At 51.5% G+C, this 13,646-nt stretch overlaps 1 protein-coding gene and 1 long non-coding RNA gene across 3 annotated transcripts in view; one reads left to right on the forward strand and one right to left on the reverse strand.

Annotated features, from left to right (window-relative positions):
• The window catches only part of CHST11 (carbohydrate sulfotransferase 11), a 310,494-nt gene that overhangs the window by 278,005 nt on the left and 18,843 nt on the right, over window positions 1–13,646 (forward strand). The window lies entirely within an intron of this gene.
• Window positions 10,708–13,170, reverse strand: LOC126930919 (uncharacterized). The gene is made up of 3 exons (XR_007717710.1): window positions 13,074–13,170; window positions 10,944–11,188; window positions 10,708–10,842 (listed from the first exon to the last, which is right to left on the reverse strand). It is a non-coding gene; the product is annotated as an uncharacterized LOC126930919 (long non-coding RNA).

A 13,646-nucleotide genomic window follows, 5' to 3' on the forward strand; every position in this document is an offset into this window, starting at 1 on the left:
CCTCTGACCTGTCAGACTGGCTGGTGTCAGCTGACAGCAGAGCCACGCTGAAAACAGAGACAGCACCGGGGCCTCCCTCTAGGGCCTTGTACTCACTGGTTTGCTTCCAGTCGACTCTGAAAGCTCCCTGCTGCTTCCTCCACCATTCCTTCGCTTGTTCCGGAGGAACCACCCGACCTGGGTTGGCATCCTGCCTCTGCCACTCACCGTGTGACCTGAGAGCAATTACTTAACCTCTCTGTTCACACGGCCTCTTGTATGAAATGGGAGAAGAGTGGCTTTTGCCACAAAACCTTTGATGTGGGGCCTGACACTTAGCAAGGACACAATAAATGTTAGCCACTGATACACGTGTTCACCTGACAACTGTTCACTGAACTCCTGCCATGCTAGGTGTGAGGGAGGGGCTAGAGACACCGGGAGCCCATGATGGGCCCGGATGGGTGTGAAATAGCCTCCTGTGACACAGTATGATGAAGTGGTATCTCGGATGCAGGTGGCACAGTGTGGCATGGCTGGCCCAGTGATGGGCCCAGAGGAGGAGACATTTGGTTGGGTCTTGAAAGGACAGAATGGGAAGGTGAGAGGACATTCTAGGTGGAGGGAATGGCATATGAAAAGTCCCAAGTCCAGGATGTAACATCCTCGCTCCTTTTATCGTCTGCTTGGGGAAGAAATGGGGAGAGGAATGGCTTCTGCTCACCCACGCTGTTCATATCTAGGAATGGAGTGGCCAGGTTGAATCCAAGGACAACTTGGAGTGGGCGGAAGGTGCAGCAGTTCCCCGGAAGGGCTCTACAAGACTCCTGGGTTGCAACTGCCAGAAAATTCTGTTCCCCACAGCTCCCTGGTCCCAGCTGTGAGGTAGTTAACTGCAGCTGCCTCAATGTCAAAGCCGGGGCGAGGATGCTCATCTTACCTTCTGCCCTGGACAGCTGCAGCTGTCCTGCTTCCTGGACGTTTGCTGTCTGCGCTCCACTTACGAGCTGTCTTCCTCAGGCCAGTCCTGGCTGCCGGCTCCATTTCATCTTGTTTATCTGTGTGCCTTGACAGTGGCTGTCTCCTGCATCATTCCAAGCCAGAGAACCCAGACTGACCAGAACCCTCATTGGAGCGCTAACTTACTGTACACAGCATGGCTTAGAGGCATGGAGGGTGAATGTATCTATCACCCGGCACAGCTGCCCTGACCCTGGAAAACAAGGGCAGCCCACACAGGGACACTCCCACGAGCAAACTAAACAGGCAGTTCAATCCATAAGCAAACCAAAGCGGAAACAAGTGCGCCGAAGAGATGCCATCCTCCTCCAGGCTCTGCAGGGGGCTGGCTGTCTAAGAGAGTAAGTCCTGCTTGGGCTGGAAGTATGAAAACAGACCTCTAAGGCTTCTCTCGGTTTTATTTTGGGGGGATCAAGAGGAGAAGAGGGGAGAACCTGGTATCCCCGTTCTGAAAATGGGCTTGAGGGCTGTGGCTCTGAGGCCACATTTTGTAATAGGAGAGTCAGCAAACTGGGTGTAAAGCCCTGCACCCCTCCCTGCCAGCCCTGAGACTCGGGACCACGACTCAGCCTCTGTGGGCCTCAGCGTTCACATCTGTAAGTTGGAGCTGAGCGTGTCCACCTCTCAGGGTTGAAAGGATTCGGGATGTAATGTGTCCAGTTTCCAGCACCAAGTAAAGGCTTCCTATTTTTAGTTCCCTTCCTTCCCTGGCACAATGTCCATCAGTGTCATGATTCGAAAATGTGGTTTTGCACCAACGCAACTGTGGCCTCCTTCAAGGTACCTTTGTCTACTATATAATGTTTAATCTCCAATGTACTGGGCACTGGGAATAGAGCTGTGAATGAGACAGATGAGCCAGCCCCAGGGGCTGGCAGCCCAGCAGATTGACCTTTGGTGGCGTTTTGGGGGAATCAGCAGTGATGGCAGAAGGTTCACCCCAACATCCTCCCCTCTGGCCTAGGGCAGGGGAAACTGCAGCCATCTCCACGCTACGCCCGCTCCCTCCAGGAAAGAGGACTGCGCTGCTGGTGGTCGGTTTTATTTGGGTGCACCTCAGCATCAGCGGCTCAGACGCAGGAGGTGGCAGGTTGTGGCCATGCCCTGTGGTGGCTGGGGCCCCTGGGGTTCGTGAGCTTTGCCGGCGTGGACCAGGCTGTGCCAGGAGCCTGTCCTCTGTTGGTCTATGTGCCATAAGCCAGACCCCAGCAAGGCTTCTCCCAAAGACGTGGGTGCCTCGGAAAGATGAAAGCGGTGATCCTCATTTCCCTAAGGGCCTCCCCAGCCTTTGACAAGGTCCTGGCGGAAAAGCTAGACCTGTTTTCGTACGTTTTGACCCCAGGGACATTTATAGGTGGCCTGAAAGCTAAATCAATGGATTTTACTTACTTTTTAAAAATTCACCTTTCATTACATTTGAAATAGACCTTCTTGCCCTATCTCTGAGTCTCCTCACGTCCCCTCTCCCTTCCCCAACCCCCCCTCTAAGGGTCTAAGGGTGAAGTAACAGGTGGGAGTGCCTGTCATACACAACACTAGGTAATAAAACACTTTTTGGGGCTTAGCCACCAAATGTCCCTCGTGTCCAAGTGTCCATATCCAAACCTGAGCTCAGTCAGGTATCCGACTGGTGTTGCTGTCACCGGGGCATTTGCCGCACCCAGGTGCTGACGTCATCTATTGATACCCCCTGTCTCCAGATTCTTTTTGGCATCCTCCTCCCCAGCTTCCTAATCACTGATGAGACCAGATGGCAAAACAAATGGGGACTGATTTTGCAGTGACATCGGAATTGGAAGCTTTCTTTCTGGAACTAAGTATTAAGTATTTTTTTAAGCACTTATTTTCTAACATGTAGTCCACAAAGAGGGCGTCAGCCCTGTGCTTTGAACTTGACACGCATCGTCTCACTTCATCTTTGCTGCACACCCTTGTGTAGCAGGTATGACCAGGCCTATGAGAGAAGGGGAAACTGAGGCCCAGACCAGTGAGGTGATGTGTGCAAGGTCACGGACTGGGATTTCACCCATGCACCTTGTCTCCGGGGTGTGTCCTCTTCCCACAATGCTGTTCTGCCGTTGGGTTATTTAACTGGAAGATGACATAGGTAAGACATACCTTGAATGTAGCTATGAGGCCAGACTGTTTTTTGCTAGATGCAAAATCTGGAGTCTAGCTTTCCAGATCCCACAGGGAAAAGACCTTGGAGTAGAACCAAGATTCCCCCATGGCATGGAAGGAAGAGGAAAGGGGACATTTATAAGGCTTTTGTGGGAGGCAGTAACACTGTGACTGTGGGTGTCAAGAAAGGGCCTTGCCTGATTCTGCGGGCATCTTTAAACCCAGCAAGTTCCCCTGTGTTCAACCCTCCCTCCCAAGGCTGCATGATGGAACCCTTGAATCAGGGTCAGTTGTTGGGAATCGCAGCCAACACTTTGACACACACTGTGTTTCAAGTATTCTTCTGAATGCTTTGCATATTCTGTGAAGTTGGTACTTCTCTTAGGTCGGTGCAAAAGTAATTGTGGTTCTTGTCATTAAAAGTAATGGTGGCCGGGCGCGGTGGCTCACGCCTGTAATCCTAGCACTTTGGGAGGCTGAGGCGGGCGAATCACGAGGTCAGATCGAGACCATCCCGGCTAACACAATGAAACCCCTCTCTACTAAAAATACAAAAAAAAATTAGCCAGGCATGGGGGCAGGTGCCTGTAGTCCCAGCTACTTGGGAGGCTGAGGCAGGAGAATGGCATGAACCCGGGAGGCAGAGCTTGCAGTAAGCGGAGATCACGCCACCACCCCCACCTAGCCTGGGTGACAGAGCGAGATTCCACCTCAAAAAAAAAAAAAAAAAAAATTAATGGTAAAACTGCAATTACTTTTGCATCAACGTAATACTATCCCCACCTTATAGATAAGGAAGTTAAGGCACAGAGAGGTGAAGTAACTTGCCTAGGATCACACAGCTAAGTAGGTGGCAGAACCACATTCAAACCCCCATGGGTTTAAACCCAGGGAAATTGGTTGGCTGCACTGATCTTATCTATCCTGCCTCTGAGGAGGGGAACCCTGCTTTTGACACTGTAAGGCAGGAGGAGCTGGGTGATGGGTCTGGTTTCTTTGAAAAACCAGCTGAGGGGGGGGAGCTTTGGGCATTCTGAGGATGCCTTGATGGCTGCCACACCCCCATGGCCCAGCCCTGGCGAAAATGCGTGCCTGTGGGGGCTGCCCAGGAACGTGGGCTCATGCCTCCTCCCTGCCACAAGCAGCAATCTCTGTAGCTTTTGACTGGGCACTCTTCCTCTGAAGAAGGCAACAGGGCTTCCCTGGGCCAGTAGCTGTGAGATAAACAGCAGGGAAGGCCGGGCGGGCCAGCTCCTGCCAACAGAACTAGTTATCGAGAGGTACCCGGTCAGCACTGATGCCAGAGGGGCACAGGGAGGTGGTTGCCCAGGCCCAGCCCATGCTTCTCTGCAGAAGTGGATGTGCTTTTCTGTTTGTTTTTCTTTTTTAAAAAATTTAAATCCAACTACCTTGAGATAGTCGGAGATACAGAGCTGCTTGAGGAAAATTCAGCCCCAAAATTCATCAGAAAGATGATTGGCCTCAGGATTAGGGGGGCAAGATCCCTCCTGAAGGACCAGCAGTGCCGGGCCCTGTGTAGGCACGAGGTGAATGTCATTCATTTCAATCTCACCCTGGGCCCGTTTTATAGTTGCAGAAACTGGGGCTCAGAGAGGTCGGCTTGCCCGAGGTTGTGCAGCTAACAAGGGCAGGACTAGACCTTCGGATCTGAAGCCAAGTGCCTGCTGTTGCTCCCTCCCCTAGTGATGAACACAGTCACAGGTGGAAAACGGGGTGGCCTGCGATACTCCAGACCCGTGTTTCTTACTTTGCCATGGGGAGGAATGAGGAGCTGGGGTTATCGCCCTGTGGTTCATTCCACCCTTCACCCCATGGGATACCGAGTCAGCCACCAACAGCCTTTCCTGGTAGGCACTCAGTTACATGCCCTGGGATGAGGAGGATTTGTGAGAACTGCTGCTCTGCTTCTTGGGAGCTTGATGGCAAAGTAAAAGCAAGAGAACACAGACAAAAGACATATAATATGGAGATCCAGAGGAGGAGGATTTGGAGTGCTTAAACAAGGGTGGGGCCCTGCGTTTGTCTGATAAATAGCACAGTGATTCTGTATCATCATCGTGTTGTTTATGTGAATCCTGCTGGGCACCACATGCCCTCATCAGGGCAAACTGCAAAATCGCCAGGTTTGCTTCTGTTCTACAAACACTTTTTGAGCTCCTGCTCTGGGGGCCGGCCTGGTACTAAACACGGGGGATTCCAGGATGAGCAAGGCAACAGTCCTGAACTTCAGGGAGCAGAGCTAGGGGTCCAATGGGTAAAGAGACAGTTACAGTATGTTGTGAGAAGAGAGTAAGCTGCAGAGTCCAATTGCCTGGGTTCAAATCCTGGCTCCACCACCGGCTAGCTTTGTGACTTAAATGACCACCTCTCTGGGCCTCAGGTGCCTCATGTATAAAATAGGAATATAGTATGTCTCTACCTTGTAGGAGTGATAGAAGAACTAAATGTGATTATATAAGAGCTCAGTACGATGCTTGGCACCTGGAACTCAAAGTATATTAGCTCTTCTGGTGGTACTGGTGGCTGTGCTATGAATGATAACAGCAATAATGGTAAAAATAATACCATGCTCTCTAAGAGAGATGAGCCTAGATCACTGGCGAAGCACCAGGAAAAGGGGATACCTGACTGATCCAAGCCTGGTGGCGGGGCTGGGTCATGAGAGACATCATCTTAGAGGAAGTGAGGAATATGGTGAGGTCTGAAAGCCCCACAGTTAGCAGGAAGAGAGGGGTGAACAAATCTAGAGAGACTTGGGGGCAGGGGACTCCCTCCTGGGTAGGTCCCTTAGGTGCAAGAAAGCGCGGCGCTTCTGGAGAAATCACAGGGGTCCAGTGCCCTGCATGGGGCAGGGCTGCTGAGAGACAGAGCCTGAGGGGCTGGCAGGCGCCAGGATGCAGACGCTGTGTGCCACGCTCAGGCATCTGCACTTTCCGTGGAAGACAGTGGGGACTCGTCGTGGGTGTAAAGCACAAGAACAGCGGAGTTAGAGCCGTGGTCGCAGCCTCTGTTTTGGTCTGGAGGGACCCAGGCTTGGAGCCCAGAAACTAGGGGATTGTCAGCAGCAGTCCAGGCTCGAGGGGATGTGGTTGGTACCAGGGTTGCCAGGATGGGGGGTTGTGGCCAGGCTGTGGGAAGTGGGTGCCTAGGTACCTGGCAGGGAACCTGAGCAGACAGCGGTGCTATTCCCTGAGATGGGACACAGGAAGAGGGCAGTGACCACTCTCAGACATTCCGAGATTGAGGTTCTTGTGGGACATTCCATGGAGAACGTCCAATGGGAAGGTGAGAGCGTGCTTCTCGCCTCTGCTATAAATCCTCCCTTCCCCAAAGTTCCCCTGCAAGATGGCCATCCCTGTGCACCTACAGAGTCTGGGGCAAGAGCATTCCATGCAGAAGGAACAGGACGTTCACTGCCCTGCGTGTGGCCTGTTCCGTGGAAGGAAAAGAAAGGAAGAAGAGAGAAGAGAAGCGAGAAGGAAGGTGGGGGAGGGCCATTTTGTAGGGGTGATGATAAGAAAGAGACCAGTGACTCACAGGCTCGGACAGAGAATGCCTGGCCTGGCTGAGCTGGAGATTTACCCAGAGGCATCCGGCAGAGTCCCATGTATTTCCAGATGTTTCTGGTTAGAAGTTCCTATAACATTCAGAGAAAATGCCCTGCCCTCCTGGATTCTGGCCCAGTTTGAAGAGCACCCCAGGCTGACTGAGCTGTAGCAAAGCCTCAGAGATGCAGCGGTGGGCTGGCGGGCTGGGTCCCACTGCACGTGCGCCTCGGGAAGCCCACCTGGCCCTCTGTGAGTCTGGCCTGTGAACTGATTTGCCCAGAGTTGGTCGAGTGGGGGGTCTTAGAGTAGCCCTTTGAGAAGGTGGTTCAGTTCTGAACTCCATCCAGGTGTCCGTGAAAGAGACTCCTTCGAGTCCCTTTCAGTCCCCCACACAGCGCTGTAGGTGTACTAGAAGTCATGTGTAAACTGCCCTGAAAATCTGATTTTTGAAAGCTTAGGAGAAATGCGTCCTTTGACTGCCTGAAGCATCTTCACTGTGAGTCTTGATAGAAACCAAATATGGCTTCAGGGCTCAAGAAGGCCAAACCTCACCCTGTGACTTATACAACTGAGACCAGGAGTATCTTTGAGAATAAAATGTGATTTTCCTTTAACACAATTTATAGATGATCTTTATGGGATATTCTGCCTAAGCAATTAGTTATGGGAATTTTAAAACTCCATAACAACTTTAAGGAAAGGAAGTTAATCAGAACTTCCCGACTAAGAATTGAGTTCAATAATCATTGCCCAAGGGGCTTCCCTGTACCCAGAAGCCACGTAGATCTGGGCTGTGGATCAGCCTTTGCCATCCCCCATGGGAATGTCTGAAGTCACACGGGAGGTCATCGTGGGGGTGGCTGACTTGGGGGCCAAAGACATGAACTTCAGAACAGGACAGCCAGGGTGGAACCTGGGCCTCACCACTTGCAAGGCCTGAGCCTTGGGACATGCATTCAAGCCCTCTGAGCCTCAGTTGACTCATTTGTAAGTTGGGGATATCACTTTTGGGATTATTGTGAGGATTAACTGAGATGGTGACTGTCAAGTGCTTGGTGGGATGCCTGACCCATCACAGAGCCCTGCAGGTGAGTTTGTAGTTTTCCCTTCTCTGGCCACCTTGGGGTCATAGATTAGTTAGTGAATGATCAGTTGATCTAGAACCTTCTAGATCTGTTTCATTCCAGATCTCACATTGACCCTTTTGTCCAGTGCCTTCCTCGGGGCGGTGGAGGAGGACACAGAGTGGAGGTATTTCTGACTCCTCTTGAGAGACTGTGGTTTTGATGTTTTTCAAAAGAACAGAACAGAAATAGAGGAGGGAGAATCCCCCACCGGGCAGTTTTGCAGGGAGGGCCTGGCCTAAGAATGTGCTGGGCGTGGGGAGGTGAAAGATGAGCCAGGCAGAAAGGGAGGGCTGAGGCTGTCCCCCGGGAAGGCTGGGTGGCCTGTCCCCAGCTGTCACTGGGGGCCTTTGTTCCCTGAAGCCAAGGGGCCTCCCTTGGAAGGCATCCGTTGCCACAGGAAGCAGATTCGTTCATGAAAACCCACCCCCCAGGCCCCGACCCCACTTGCTTTTTTGAACCTTTCTGTTCTTTGCTTTGGCTCAGAGAATGCCACTTAGTGTATAAAAAAGGATCCCAGCGTCCCGCCCTGCTGGACCGGTGTGATTATGTCTGCTATGCTTCCTTTCTGGAAGGCCCTGGTTGGGGGACGCTACAGCCTTTCCAGGCCCCACGGGCTCATCCCTCTTCAGCAGACCGGCCTGTCCTGTCATTTTGGGCATAAAGCCTGTGCAGGGACAGCCATGCAGCCCTTCCCCTTCCCGACCGGCTTCGAGGTTCGCAGAGGTGCCCTGCTCTCTGTCTCCTCAAGGCCTCACTCCCTGTTCCCCCGCCCCATCCCCTCTTAGATGGCCTTCGGCGCCAGCTCACTCCTTCTCCTCTGTGGGCTTTGCATGAATACTCCTTTCTTGGGAAAATCATTCCCTGCTCTCCCAAGCTGGAACGGCACTCCTGTGCCATGTGTCCATGGCACCTGTGCTTAATGAAAGCAGGGAACATGAACTAAACACACACCCAGGCAAGGGCCTGGTCTGGCCTTCCTGACTTCATCCTCACACCCGCCCCATGATGCAATGAGGCATTTCCTGAGCGCTCACCTGCAGGGGCGCATGCAACTCCCTCCTCTCATCTGAACTTTACAGCCACCTTTGAAGCAGGGGGTACTGTTTGGCCCATTTTACAGTGAGGAAATACAGGCTTTAGGAGAAAGCCCAGACCTCATAGCTAGTAGGTGCCAGATCTGAGAATCTGACACCAGCATCTTCTCTTGGCCACTCAATTACACTCCACCTGCCACACTGCATTGCCATATTTTCTGTTCCTCATCCCTATTAGAATATGTGCTTTCTCCCTGAAATCATATCTTGCTTCAAACTGGGCTCCCCCAGCGCCGCAGGCTGGGGCCTGGTTGCATGACTGGCAGTCATCGGACTGATTCAGGCCAAGGATGGAGCTGCCACCAGGTTGCAGGGTCGCTCCTGAAGATGGAGGATCGGGCCGGGAGGTCGACAGCCTGCTGGGCAGGGGTGAGGGGCGAGCTGACCAGTCCAAAGCTCATCCAGGGCAAAGTGGGACCTGCAGGTGGCAGACGCTGTCAGCGGGAGGTTGGGAACCAATGCCTGTGCGTGCCAGAGGAGCCCAGGCAGCGGGTGCAGGCAAGAGCAGGCCTGAGCATTCTCTCCCTCTCTGCCTGGAACACCCTGAACTCATCAGTTTTGGGGCTCCAACCAGGGCCGGAAGAGAAAGTGAAAGGAAAGTGACATCAGCCACTCTCCCTCCTTGTCAGCAGCTTAGGGTAAAATTCTAGTTGGGAAAGGTGTCCTCATCTTTTCATTACCACATTGGCCTGAATTTCTAGAAGGTAGAGTGACTTCTCTTGGCCAGGGTATTCTTCTGTGCAAGAGGCATACAGTCAGCTATTCTCACCATCATCTATAACCACAGGAGGTCTGTAGCATCGTCATCCCCATTTTACAGATGAGAATGCTGAGTCTCAGATTAAGTAACTTGCCCAAGGTCCACAGCCAGTCAGTGCTAGAGCCAGATTTTAAGCCCAGGCTGTCTGGCTGCAGAGCTTGTATTCTGAACCACTCTGCTCTGCTGCCCCTTGATGGAAACAGCCACATAGTAAAGAAGTCTATTTTTTTCATGAGAAAAAAAACTTTTAACTGTGAATATTAATTGCTTGTCCATTAAGAGCACCTGTGGGTCAAGTGACACATTAAGTTCTTTGCAGACTTTATCCCTTTAAACCTCATAAAAGCCAGTGAGGTTGGTGCTCTCATCAGCCCTCACTTTACTGATGAGGAGACTGAGGCCAGGAGAGTGAATCTGACTGACCCCGGATCATGGGGCTGGTCAGGGCCCTTGCCAAATTTTACATCCAGGTTGGTCTGTCTGACTCCAGAGTCTGATCTCCAGCCTGTGCTGACGAGCTTGCTCATCTCCGCAGAGTCCCAGACATCCTAGGGAGAGTAAACCTTTGTTCCTTCAAAGCAAATACTCTCCATTTTTGTTCAGTATTTATTGAATGAGATCAGGGAGACACTGATTTTCTGTAAAAATTGTATCCTGAAATCAATGTATTTAGTTTCTACCAGTTAGTTTCAGTAGGGTCACCAGCCTTTAAAAAAAAAAAAAATGCAAAAACTTCCCAGTTCTTGCCTCACTTTCCTTTAATGAGCTCTGAAATCAGGCCAGCCCAAGGGGACCTATCCCACGTTCCCTATTCTGGATAACAAAATGGGTCACTCACGTCTTTTTAGTTTTATAATTTCCATTGATCGTAAATCTATATGTGTTGCCAAAATACTCCTCTGAGGTTGATGGAAGGTAGCAAAGATGTTTTTTTTATTTCACAGGAATGTTATGGCACCACACAGATGACACTCCCTGCCCCCTCGCTCTGCCCTGGAATCCATCCCTGCACCTCCAACAAGGGCTGCTGGGTGGATAGAAGGAGAAAATCCCTCTTTTTGCTCTGCAGTCCAGCAGCACAACAGAAAGACATACTTGGGTTCCAGGATTTGCTCTGCTGCTTCCTGGGAATGGGTGGGTGAGCTCTCATCGCTGGGCCTCAGTTTTGCCATCTGAAAATCAGAGGGTATTTTGTAACTCTGAAGTTCTGGATTCTAAGGACTCTGAGATGTAAAATCATTTGAAAGCTCTACAGGCAGAAGAATATTAATACCTTTGATGTCATGCAATTGAGGGTGTCTTATTCACCTCTGGGCCCCAAGTCTACGTCCCTGCCTTCGTGTGTGACTCTGTTCCTGGATATCTGTATCTTCATGTCCTTGGCCATGGCCTAAGAAGCCGCAGAGATGTGTAACTTCCTCAGTAAACAGCTGATGGATTTAGATGTGCTTGTCCCCCTAGCACTCCACGATGGTCTTCCTGTTTCACTTTCACTGTGATTACAAATGGGCCGTCCTTCTTGAAAGAGGAAAAAGGCAGTGAAGTGATAAACAAAATCTTCTTAGTACTCTACAAAGATGTTAATGTGTTGCCACAAAGCTAATCACCCTTTTCTGAATTCTGCAAGTATTGGGCACCAAGTGCCTGGGACACTGATAGCTGGGCCTTAATCCCAGCTGCCCTGGAGGGAGGGACATGAGTTGAGCTCACATTGTTCATAGTGACATGAACTATGATAAGGATGGAGCAGCTTGAGGCAAAGGGGTGCAGGTAAAGGTGGTGGAAATGGCTCCGTTGGGGCCCCAGGCTTGGTGGTGGTGGTTGCTGGGGAGAGAAAGAGGGTGTCTTCCAGGCAGGGATGGGAGGAGGGCTTTGGAGCCCGGTCTGCAGAACTAGCTCCACCTCTCCTCTTGGGGGAAGACCAGACTTCCTCTCACTGAAAGCATACAACATGCAGAAACGAAAGGCCCAGAGCATGGCTCATGCATGCCTTTGGAATGGAGAAATGGGGTATTGTTGAAACGTGCTGCTTGAGTAAGAAATAAATGGACCTCTTTGGGTACCTCTCAATTCATAGTTCAGTTACTGTGAAATTCCATGAATCCTTTACAGTCTGTTAATACACATTAATAGCTAATCTTGATATTGCCAGAAAATTGCTCTTCAGGCCTCCAATTTGCGTAACAGCTGCCAATCTAAGTTGCCGCCGATTGCCTCTATCGGCCTTCTATGTCAGCGAGAGATTAAGTCGCCATGAGCCAGGCATTTTGCACAGATGACAAATGTGTTTAGCGTTCACTGCAGAACCCGCTCATGTAAAAGCGACGCTCAATCAGCAGTTGTCAAAGTGAAACAGAGACCACCAGCCTCAGAACTGGCCTGATAGAATCACCACGGGGCAGCGATCAAGAGCAGGTTCCCAGGACAGCCAGACCCACTGAACCAGAATTACTCAGGGTGGCGTCTGGGAACCCGCATTGCATCAGATTCTCGCTGTGGTTCTTTCATACACTGAACATTGAGAAATGCTGTCAGGTGAAAGGCAAAGCAATATTCCTGCTATCCTGCCCGGCACTTGGGAAACCACTCTCCCTAAGGTTTATAGTAACTACTTCCTGAGTGCCTACTATGTGCCAGGTACCATGCTGTGTGCTTTCCTTGTGGGCTCTCATCTAATCCTCAAAACAACCCTGAGAAGTAGACTCTATTATTGTCCCCATTTAGCAAATGGGGAAACTAAGGCCTGAAGCGTTCAAGTGATGGGTCAAAATAGAAGTACAATATTCTGGTCAGTCTGGGAAGAGAACCAAGGAAGGCAACTGGTTCAAAGAAGGGAGGGGGCAGGAGGAGATCCTGAAGGGTGGTAAGCCCCTGCCTCCCAAGAGCATCACCCTCTGGGAGGCCCATCTTGGTGGGGGAGATTGACAGCCTCCCTGGCTAGGGGAGGGGTAAGCCACCCGGGACTGCTCAGTGGACTCATGCTCCTCCTCCCCCACTCCTGCCAGCAGCGACTTCCGAGGACCCCAAAGCACTAGCCAGCAGGTGCTCAGCCTGCCTGCCCTTACTTCTGATTTCCCAGCAAATTCAGCCTCCCAAGCAGTGTGGGAGCTGCATCCCTTCCTCACCATTGTTCCTGTTCCGGGCCACCATTCAGCGGAAAGCAGTCCAGCTTGGCAGCAGCCCCATTCCTATTCCTGCACCCCTCCGGCACCCTGCCCAGGCCTCCGGAAGCCCGAACAGCTGATCTGAGATGTCAGTAAGGCCCTTCCAGCTGCACCTGGCCTGGCTGAAAGGGAGCCCCGGGGGTACCACGTAGCCTCAGACCAAGTCCTTCCTGGGCAGCCCTTGGCGCCCTCCCCCTCCAGTGTGATTTGATTCCCCTCCTCTTGTTTCTTGGACTCACCAGATGGGTGGAAAGTGCCAGCGTCCTTCCCTCGTCAAAAGCTGTTGCATTTCTACCCAGGGCCGAGAGTCCCCGCTCTTCTCTCTTGGCCTCCAGCCCCAGGGCTGATGCTAAGTTCCTGTGTAGCAGCCACAGGCTCTAAGCCAAAAACCTCCACCAGAAGATGAGGCAGGGGCTGCGGGTTTAGGCACAGGAAGCCCATACAGCCTCATTGGCCGTCTTGTGACCTGAACAATCCCTAATGTCCCAGAGTCATTCATGCATTCCACAAAGCTTTCAGTGTCCACTGTATGTGAAGCACTGGGAATACAACAGTGAACAAAAATTAGTGAAAACTCCCTGCTGTCTCAGAGTTAACATTCTAGAAGGGAGAGACCAGCAAAATAAGTAAATTGCGATAAACTAAGGAGATAAGTACTACAAAGAAGAGGGAAGCAGGGAAGGGGATGGGAGAGCTGAGGTTCCACAGGTTTCTCTTAGTATCCAGCACTGAGTGCGAGCCTTCCTAACTGCACCAGGGACTCCCACATTCTGGCTGGTTCCACCTTGTCTTTCTCTTGCAGTTGCCCACAG

Source organism: Macaca thibetana, chromosome 11 (assembly GCF_024542745.1).
Source record: "Macaca thibetana thibetana isolate TM-01 chromosome 11, ASM2454274v1, whole genome shotgun sequence".
NCBI lineage: Eukaryota > Metazoa > Chordata > Mammalia > Primates > Cercopithecidae > Macaca > Macaca thibetana.